Source organism: Capsicum annuum, chromosome 3 (assembly GCF_002878395.1).
Source record: "Capsicum annuum cultivar UCD-10X-F1 chromosome 3, UCD10Xv1.1, whole genome shotgun sequence".
Classification (NCBI taxonomy): Eukaryota; Viridiplantae; Streptophyta; class Magnoliopsida; order Solanales; family Solanaceae; genus Capsicum; species Capsicum annuum.
In genome coordinates this window covers 3,914,682-3,922,694 of record NC_061113.1, presented here as the reverse complement: position 1 = coordinate 3,922,694, position 8,013 = coordinate 3,914,682, and the positions used below count along the sequence as shown (strand labels likewise).

At 32.0% G+C, this 8,013-nt stretch overlaps 2 pseudogenes; both read left to right on the top strand.

Annotated features, from left to right (window-relative positions):
* The first annotated feature begins 1,529 nt into the window (after window positions 1-1,529).
* On the top strand, window positions 1,530-3,164 carry LOC107865696 (annotated as a pseudogene).
* A 165-nt stretch (window positions 3,165-3,329) lies between these two features.
* On the top strand, window positions 3,330-5,532 carry LOC107866564 (annotated as a pseudogene).
* The last annotated feature ends 2,481 nt before the right edge of the window (window positions 5,533-8,013 follow it).

The window sequence follows — 8,013 nt, the reverse complement described above, 5'->3', positions numbered from 1 at the left end:
TCACAAAATAATACATATTCTTTCAACCGGTGCACTAATAGTGCTTTTTATTTAAAAGGTGGTGCATTTTTAGCCACAATCTTAACGCTGAAAAAAGGGAGAAGTTACCTTTGGTAACTGAAAACATGGTTTAATGGCATGATCCTACTAACATAATGTTATTTTTGCTACAAAACATAATTTTATAAAAATGTTGCTATTATAATTATAATTTAAGTTTGTCACTTCTTGTAATGGACTATTCTGGAAGCTTACATATCAACCTGTAAAACTAAGCTAGCCCAAATACAACCTGTTAAGCTGTCTAAACATCAAACGCATGGGCAGACGTCTTCGGTAGTAACGGGATAACATTTTTTTTTATTACGAGTGTTAAGATATGACAAAGTAAACATACAACAAAATCAAGTGAATTCAAAATAAATTATAGTATATACGCATAAAAGAAATTCTTTTTACGTATCTACACATGAAATTTTCCAACAAGTTGATACTCCTTGGATACATAGAACTTAGCTTAGAATGAATTAAAATGAATTGAATTCATTTCAACGATATTTGAACGGATTGACTTAATCATATGTTCAATGATTAAATGTAAACAAATTCTTGTTAAATAATCTAAGTACATCCGTGGAAGTAAAGTGTGTTTCAATTTGCCTAAAGAAATAAATATCAAGTCTATTTGTAACAAAAAGTTGTAATACTTTAGGACTTTTCGTTTCAATTTATTTGTTTGATTTGACTTAACACAAAATTTAAGAAAATAAAAGAGACTTTTAAATCGTGCAATTTTAAACTAAAGATATGAAATATGTATCAACATATCTTTTAAAGTTACTGGTTTTAACAAGTTGTGTGGAAAGATAAGTTAAAGAGTTGTCGAAAAGGAAAAGAAACATTATTTTTGAAGCAGTCTAAAAAGAAAAGTAAGACAAACAAATTGAATCGGAGGGGTATAACCTTTAAACACGTTTTTTCAAATAAGATGTATGAAACACATTTGTTTCTCATTTTTCAAAATCATTTCCAGATATAGATAAAAAGATAAATACGAGTAACATTTAAATAGGAAATTTAAGAAACTAAGAGAGATATTTGAATCATGTGATTTTAAACTAAAAATATATAGTATGTGTTAAAACATCTTTTAAGTTTAGTGGTTTTAACATGTCGTGTGGAGAGATGAGTTAAAGAATTGTCAAAAAAAAAAGAGACGTTTTTTTTTTTTCAATCAGTCTAAAAAGAAAGTAATACAAACAAATTGAATTGGACGAGGGTATAACCTTTGAAATTTGAATACGTTTATTCAAATAAAATGCATGAAGCACAATTATTTCTCATTTTTCAAGATCATTTCCAGCTATATAAGAAGATAAATACGATGAATATTTTGACTACTATATACAAGTAGAAAATGAAGAAGGATAAAAAATCGAAACACCTTTTGAACATTAAGTCATTTAAGGTCTATAAAAAGCAATGTAATGCATTTGATATATATGTTAAACTTAGTAAAAGAAAAAGAAATGATTATGGTATTCGTACTATTAGTAACTTCTCTTATTGTACTCAATTTCCTAATTCACCTAGCCAAAAAGGGTAGGAAAAAATTTATGCCACCAGGTCCATTAGGGCCACCTTTTATTGGAAATTTGCATCAATTTGATAGTTTAACTCCTCATCTTTATTTTTGGAAACTTTCTCAAAAATATGGAAAAATATTCTCATTGAAAATTGGTTCTACTACTATGGTTGTAATTTCTTCAGCAAAATTGGCAAAAGAAGTATTGAAAACACATTTTGTAGTAGACCTTCTCTTCTTGGCCAACAAAAATTGTCTTACAATGGTCAAGATATTGGCTTTGCACCTTACAATGACTATTGGAGGGAAATTCGAAAAATTTGTGTAGTTCATTTGTTCAGTCTCATGAAAGTACAACATTTTAATCCGATCCGTATTGATGAAGTATCAAAACTGATCAACAAAATATCAAAACAAGCTTCGGCTTCTCAAGTTACAAATTTAAGCAATATTGTTATTTCATTAACAAGTACTATTATTTGTAGAGTTGCCTTTGGTATAAGGTTTGATGACGAAGCACATGAAAAGAGAAGATTTGATGAAATTTTAGCTGTGACACAAGAGATGTCGGCAGGGTTTTTTTTCTCTGATTATTTTCCTTTATGTGGTTGGCTGGACAAACTATTTGGAAATATTAGTAAACTTGAGAAGAATTTTAAGGATTTAGATGAGTTCTATGAAGAACTAATTGAGCAACATCTCAATCCCAATAGGCCAAATACCATGGAAGGAGATATTATTGATATTTTGCTCCAATTAAGGAAAGAGAAATCAACTCCAATTGATCTCACTCTGGACAATATAAAGGCAATTCTCATGGTAAGTAACTTAAGTGATCAACTATTTATGTCTAAAACTAATTAATATATGCATATCGATAAAGAATATATTTATATACATCGATAGTATATGTATAATTGCGCAAAAGTACTTGACATTGTCTATACATAAATTTATTTACCAAACTAGGTTTACTGTCTGTATATAGACGTTGTAGACTAACTTTCGGTCGTCAATGTACATATATATACTTACATATACAACTAATTTAACAAGCTATTTTCATGGGAACTTCTGATCATGATTTGACAACAATTTCTTGCACTTTTCTCACAATTTGATTATTTTGTAGGATGTATTTGTTGCTGGAACAGACACTAGCGCAATAACGGTAATTTGGGCAATGACAACTTTGATTAAGAATCCAAAAGTCATGAAGAAAGTCCAAGAAGAAATCAGAAAATCAATTGGGAACAAAGGCATTGTGAATGAAGATGATGTCCAAAACATGTCTTATCTTAGAGCAGTAATAAAAGAGACATTGCGATTATATCCACCAGCTCCACTCCTATTGCCAAGAGAATCAATGGAAAAATCTGTAATAGAAGGATATGAAATTCCACCAAAAACTATAGTTCATGTGAACGCATGGGCTATTGCAAGAGATTCTGAGATATGGGACAATCCAGAAGAATTTATACCTGAGAGATTCTTGAATAGCAATATTGATTTCAAAGGTCAGGACTTTGAGTTGCTTCCATTTGGAGCAGGTCGAAGAGGTTGCCCAGGTATTGTATAGTTTAAATGATGAATTCGATTGAATACACATTACTATAGATTATATTGTTGAAGAGGTTACTACAGATTATATTGTTGAAAATGTATATTAGTAAGGAAAAATTACTATAAAGAATAAAATCAAGATAAGTGGGATGCACGTAAGTCTTTAACTTTTAACACAAGATCCATTTATATAAAGACATGATATCAAGTGACTAGCTAGGCAATTAGACAAACAAAATGATTCTCTTTCTACTCTTTGTCGCCTTTCCTATCATTCTTATTTTTCTTCTTCCTAAAGCCAAAAAGGGCTGCAAAAATACATTGCCACCAGGTCCTATAGGGCTTCCACTCATTGGAAATTTGCATCAATATGATACTTTAACCCCTCATCTCTATTTTTGGAAACTTTCCAAGAAATATGGGAAAATTTTCTCATTGAAGCTTGGTTCTGCTACTATGGTTGTAGTTTCTTCAGCAAAATTAGCAAAAGAAGCATTGAAGACACAAGATTTAGTATTTCGTAGTAGACCTTCAATTCTTGGGCAGCAAAAATTGTCTTACAATGGTTGCGACATGGTCTTTGCACCTTATAATGACTATTGGAGAGAGATGAGGAAAATTTGTGTGCTTCATCTATTTAGTCTAAAGAAAGTGCAATTATACAATCCAATTCGCGAAGATGAAGTAGCAAGAATGATCAAGACAAGAAAATATCTCAGCAAGCTGCTTCTTCTCAAGTTACAAATTTGAGCAATAGAATTATTTCACTAATAAGTACTATTATTTGTAGAGTTGCTTTTGGTGTTAGGTTTGATGATGAAACGCATGAAAAGAAGAGATTTGATCTTCTTTTGGCTGAATCTCAAGCTATGATGGCTAGCTTTTTTGTGTCCCACTTTTTTCCTGGACAGATAGATTTGAGAGGAATTTCAAGGATTTGGATGAGTTTTACGAAGATCTAATTGAACAGCATAAGAACCCCAATAGGCCAAAATCTATGGAAGGAGATATTGTTGATCTTTTGCTTCAATTGAAGAAAGAGCAATCAACACCAATTGATATAACTCTAGAGGATATAAAAGGACTTCTAATGGTAATCTCCCATGTCTTAAGCCTACAACCTTCTCCCTCCCCCCTCACCCAACCACCCACCCACACACACACATGCACAAGCGTATAAATGAGCGACTTGAATCAAATATGAGTGGGCTAAATTGAGTCATGATCCAACCCGTTCAAACTTTACTAAAGTAAGAAGAGGTTGACTTTACTAAAGATTGACTAATTTTGCCACCTCTAATATTGTAAGTATAATAAGTTGCACCAAATGTGTTTATTATTGCCTTGAGAATTTCTCATGTACTCGGGGATGGCTCAAGAGTAAGGCTAGTAAAGTCTTTGCATTAGACCTTCAAAAATTTTGAAATAATAATGACGATTGTGAAATATGTTTACAAAAATTATTCAAAAAAAAAAAATAAAAGAAATTAAGAAAGAAAAAGTTATCTAATTCTTATCAGAAATATTTTAAAGTTTTGAATTAAACAACTCAAACTTCATATTAATAAATAAGCTCCAAGTTAATATATTCCAAACAAATGGCAACATTTTTTATCTAGAATTAATTTTTACTTTTATTAATAATCATATTAATATGTGACGTTAAAGGTTATATATCTTTTTATTGAAGCTTGGCTTTAAACAACTAATTTTATTGAGACACACATGCATGTATTGACACTTAATCTTCTTTTCCATCAAATTTTTTAATATAGAATGTATTAGTTGTTGGATCAGACACTAGCGCAGCTGCAGTAGTATGGGCAATGACGGCCTTGATAAAGAATCCAAAAGTCATGAAGAAAGTTCAAGAAGAAATAAGAAACTCAATTGGGAGCAAAGGAATTGTGAAGGAAGATGATGTTAAAAATATGCCTTATTTTAAAGCAATGATAAAAGAGGCCTTAAGATTATATCCACCAGTTCCACTTCTAGTGCCGAGAGAATCAATGGGAAACTCAACACTGGAAGGCTATGAAATTCAGGCAAGAACTATACTTCAGGTTAACTCATGGGCAATTGCGAGAGATGCTGAAATGTGGGAAAATCCTGAAGAATTTATACCTGAGAGATTCTTAAATAGTGACATCGACTTCAAGGGACAACACTATGAGCTAATTCCATTTGGAGCAGGAAGAAGAGGATGTCCAGGAATTGCACTGGGGATTGCATCCGCAGAACTTGCATTGTCAAATCTTCTTTACGCATTTGATTGGGAGTTACCTCATGGAATGAAAAAAGAGGACGTTGATACAAATGTTAGAACTGGAATTACCATGCATAAGAAAAATGAGCTTTGCCTTATCGCTAAAAATTATTTCTAGATTACACTCAAACGTGAATTTAGGACAAGTTTTCTGAGTTGATCAGCCTAAACTCTATACTTTGAATAAGGAAATAAATGTATTTCTTAAAAAGTTTTAAGGTCGATAATATTTTTAGTGAAATTGTATGCTTCAATTTCAAGATGTTTATGCGTTGTAGTTTTGATTGAGCCATATGTGGACATTTTCACTCATACAACTCCTAACTGATTAAGCAATTAGCTTTCTTTTGCAAGGATGAAAGTGTGAAATTTTCACTCAGACAACTCCTAACCGATTAAGCAATTAGCTTTCTTTTGCAAGGATGAAAGTGTGAAAGAATCAACATCAAATATAGAATACCATCTCAGTTGCAGTAATACCAACTATAGACAGGAGGGGATGACTAGTGAATATCAATCAAGTGGTATAATGTGTGGGTTCTGAAGTAAACTTATCCATATAAGTTCCCTAGGAATTAAGTGGCATAACTTGTTATGCTTTTGAAGGCATAATTTGTGTTATATTATTGAACAAAAACATAACTTAGGTCGAGCGATTCTTTTTTTGTTATATTTTTTGTACTGTCATGATTACTTTCGACAACTTTTTTCAAACTCAAAGTGTTTAAGGGTAAAAATTAAGCCAATTCCAAGTAGGGGCGTTCAGGCAAATGAAATTTCTAACAAGTTACTTCAGTCACCCGTCAATCAGGGAGCTACCCTTGATTCTTGGGATTCATTCAAATCCTCTTCGGCAGAAAATTATATTATATATACATGGTTATAATTATTTTTTTATATATATAATAGATGTTGAATCCCCTCAGTTAGTTCGAATGTCTACTTCTGAATGCCTTAGTGAAAATTTTGGCTCTGCCAGTGCCATCAAGTAGTGGCCGAGTTACACTATTCCGTTCATTTGTCACCTCTAAATGCGTTCTAAGTATACACATGTATATATGTGTTAGTTAAATATGTGTAGGAACGTGTAGTAATAGCTAGGTAGATTCAAGAGTTGGAAAATTACTATGAGAAGTCCTTTATATCCTCCATCAATTGGTTTTCTTTCTTCAATTGAACAAAAACATCAAGAATGTCCCCTTCCATGGATTTTGGCCTAATGGGACTGTGATGTTGTTCAATTAGTTCATCATAAAACTCATTCAAGTTTTTAAAATACGTAGATAAGTAACAGTTCATCATAAAACTCATTCAAGCTTTTAAAATACGTAGATAAGTTAACCACTAAAAGTAGGTTACTTTCTGTAATTAAAATCATTAGCTTAAATAAGCCGTAAGAGTTCAAAGCATGTTACGGTTGAGGCCTTGAGGTTAGTGTGTGTAATTAAAGAAGTTGGCATATTTTTTATTTCTAACTTATCTATAATCTATGTAATAAACGTTTAAGAACAACCACAAAAGCTTTACAAAAATCTGAGTTGGAAAATATCTAATGGAAAGCTAAGGTTTATTATGTTCATATACTATTGAAACTGACATATGATTGTAGTTCGTATCTCTATATACTTTTTCCACTTATTTTTTGTTTACATTGTTGGATAAATATCTACTTAGGTTTATTCACTATTTTTCATTTAAAACTATTAAGAATTCGTGCCCTACTGATTTTCTTATTTTCGCCTAACTTTTGCTTATCGATGGAACGTGTTGCCTGACGTGTTTCAAGGAAGCAGTAAACAAAAAGTAAAGAACAGAATGATTTTTACGTGGAAAACACCCGGCTCAAAAGGTGTAAACAATCACGACCTGCACCTCTACAGGATTTAACCCCAACTTCACTAAAAAACTCTGAGCCTCAACAACGACTGATTACAAAACTCTTGTAACCAACAAATAGGAATTATAAACTCTAATTCCTATAACTCAACAAATAGGAATTATAAACACTAATCCCTATAACTCAATAACTAGGAATTATAAACTCTAATTCTTAACTACACACACACCTCCCAAGGTATGTGTTCCCAAAGTCTCTGAGTTTTTCCAAACTAGAAGATTAACTCCTAATTCAGTTTATAACACACTGAAACTAATATTACATGAATAGCTCAACACACAATGAAAAACTCTAAAAATCAACACTAAAACTCTTAGCTGGATTCTGTATTGAGGACCAGATTCTTCAACGTGTTTCTTCAGTGATTGAGTAGCACTTCGTGAAGTCAATCGGTCAATTGGGCTTTTCTGCTTTTTTAAGTGCGTGAATTACTCTGAATGATGCACCTTCTATTTAAGCACAGCTCTCCAAAGAGTCATTTTTTATTTTAAACTCCTCCTTTAATCAAAACTCTCATTACATAGAGTTCTACTTCAAGTGAGACTCTTTCTTTAATTCCAACTCTTGTCTCCTTAGTGTTGTCGAAAAACTCCAACTCTTTTAAATCAGCACATGCTTATTTATCAGAATCTTTCTCCTTCCACACATAGGACTCTTCAAGATATACTCAGAAGTGAAACTCCTTCTTCACGTAGGACTCCT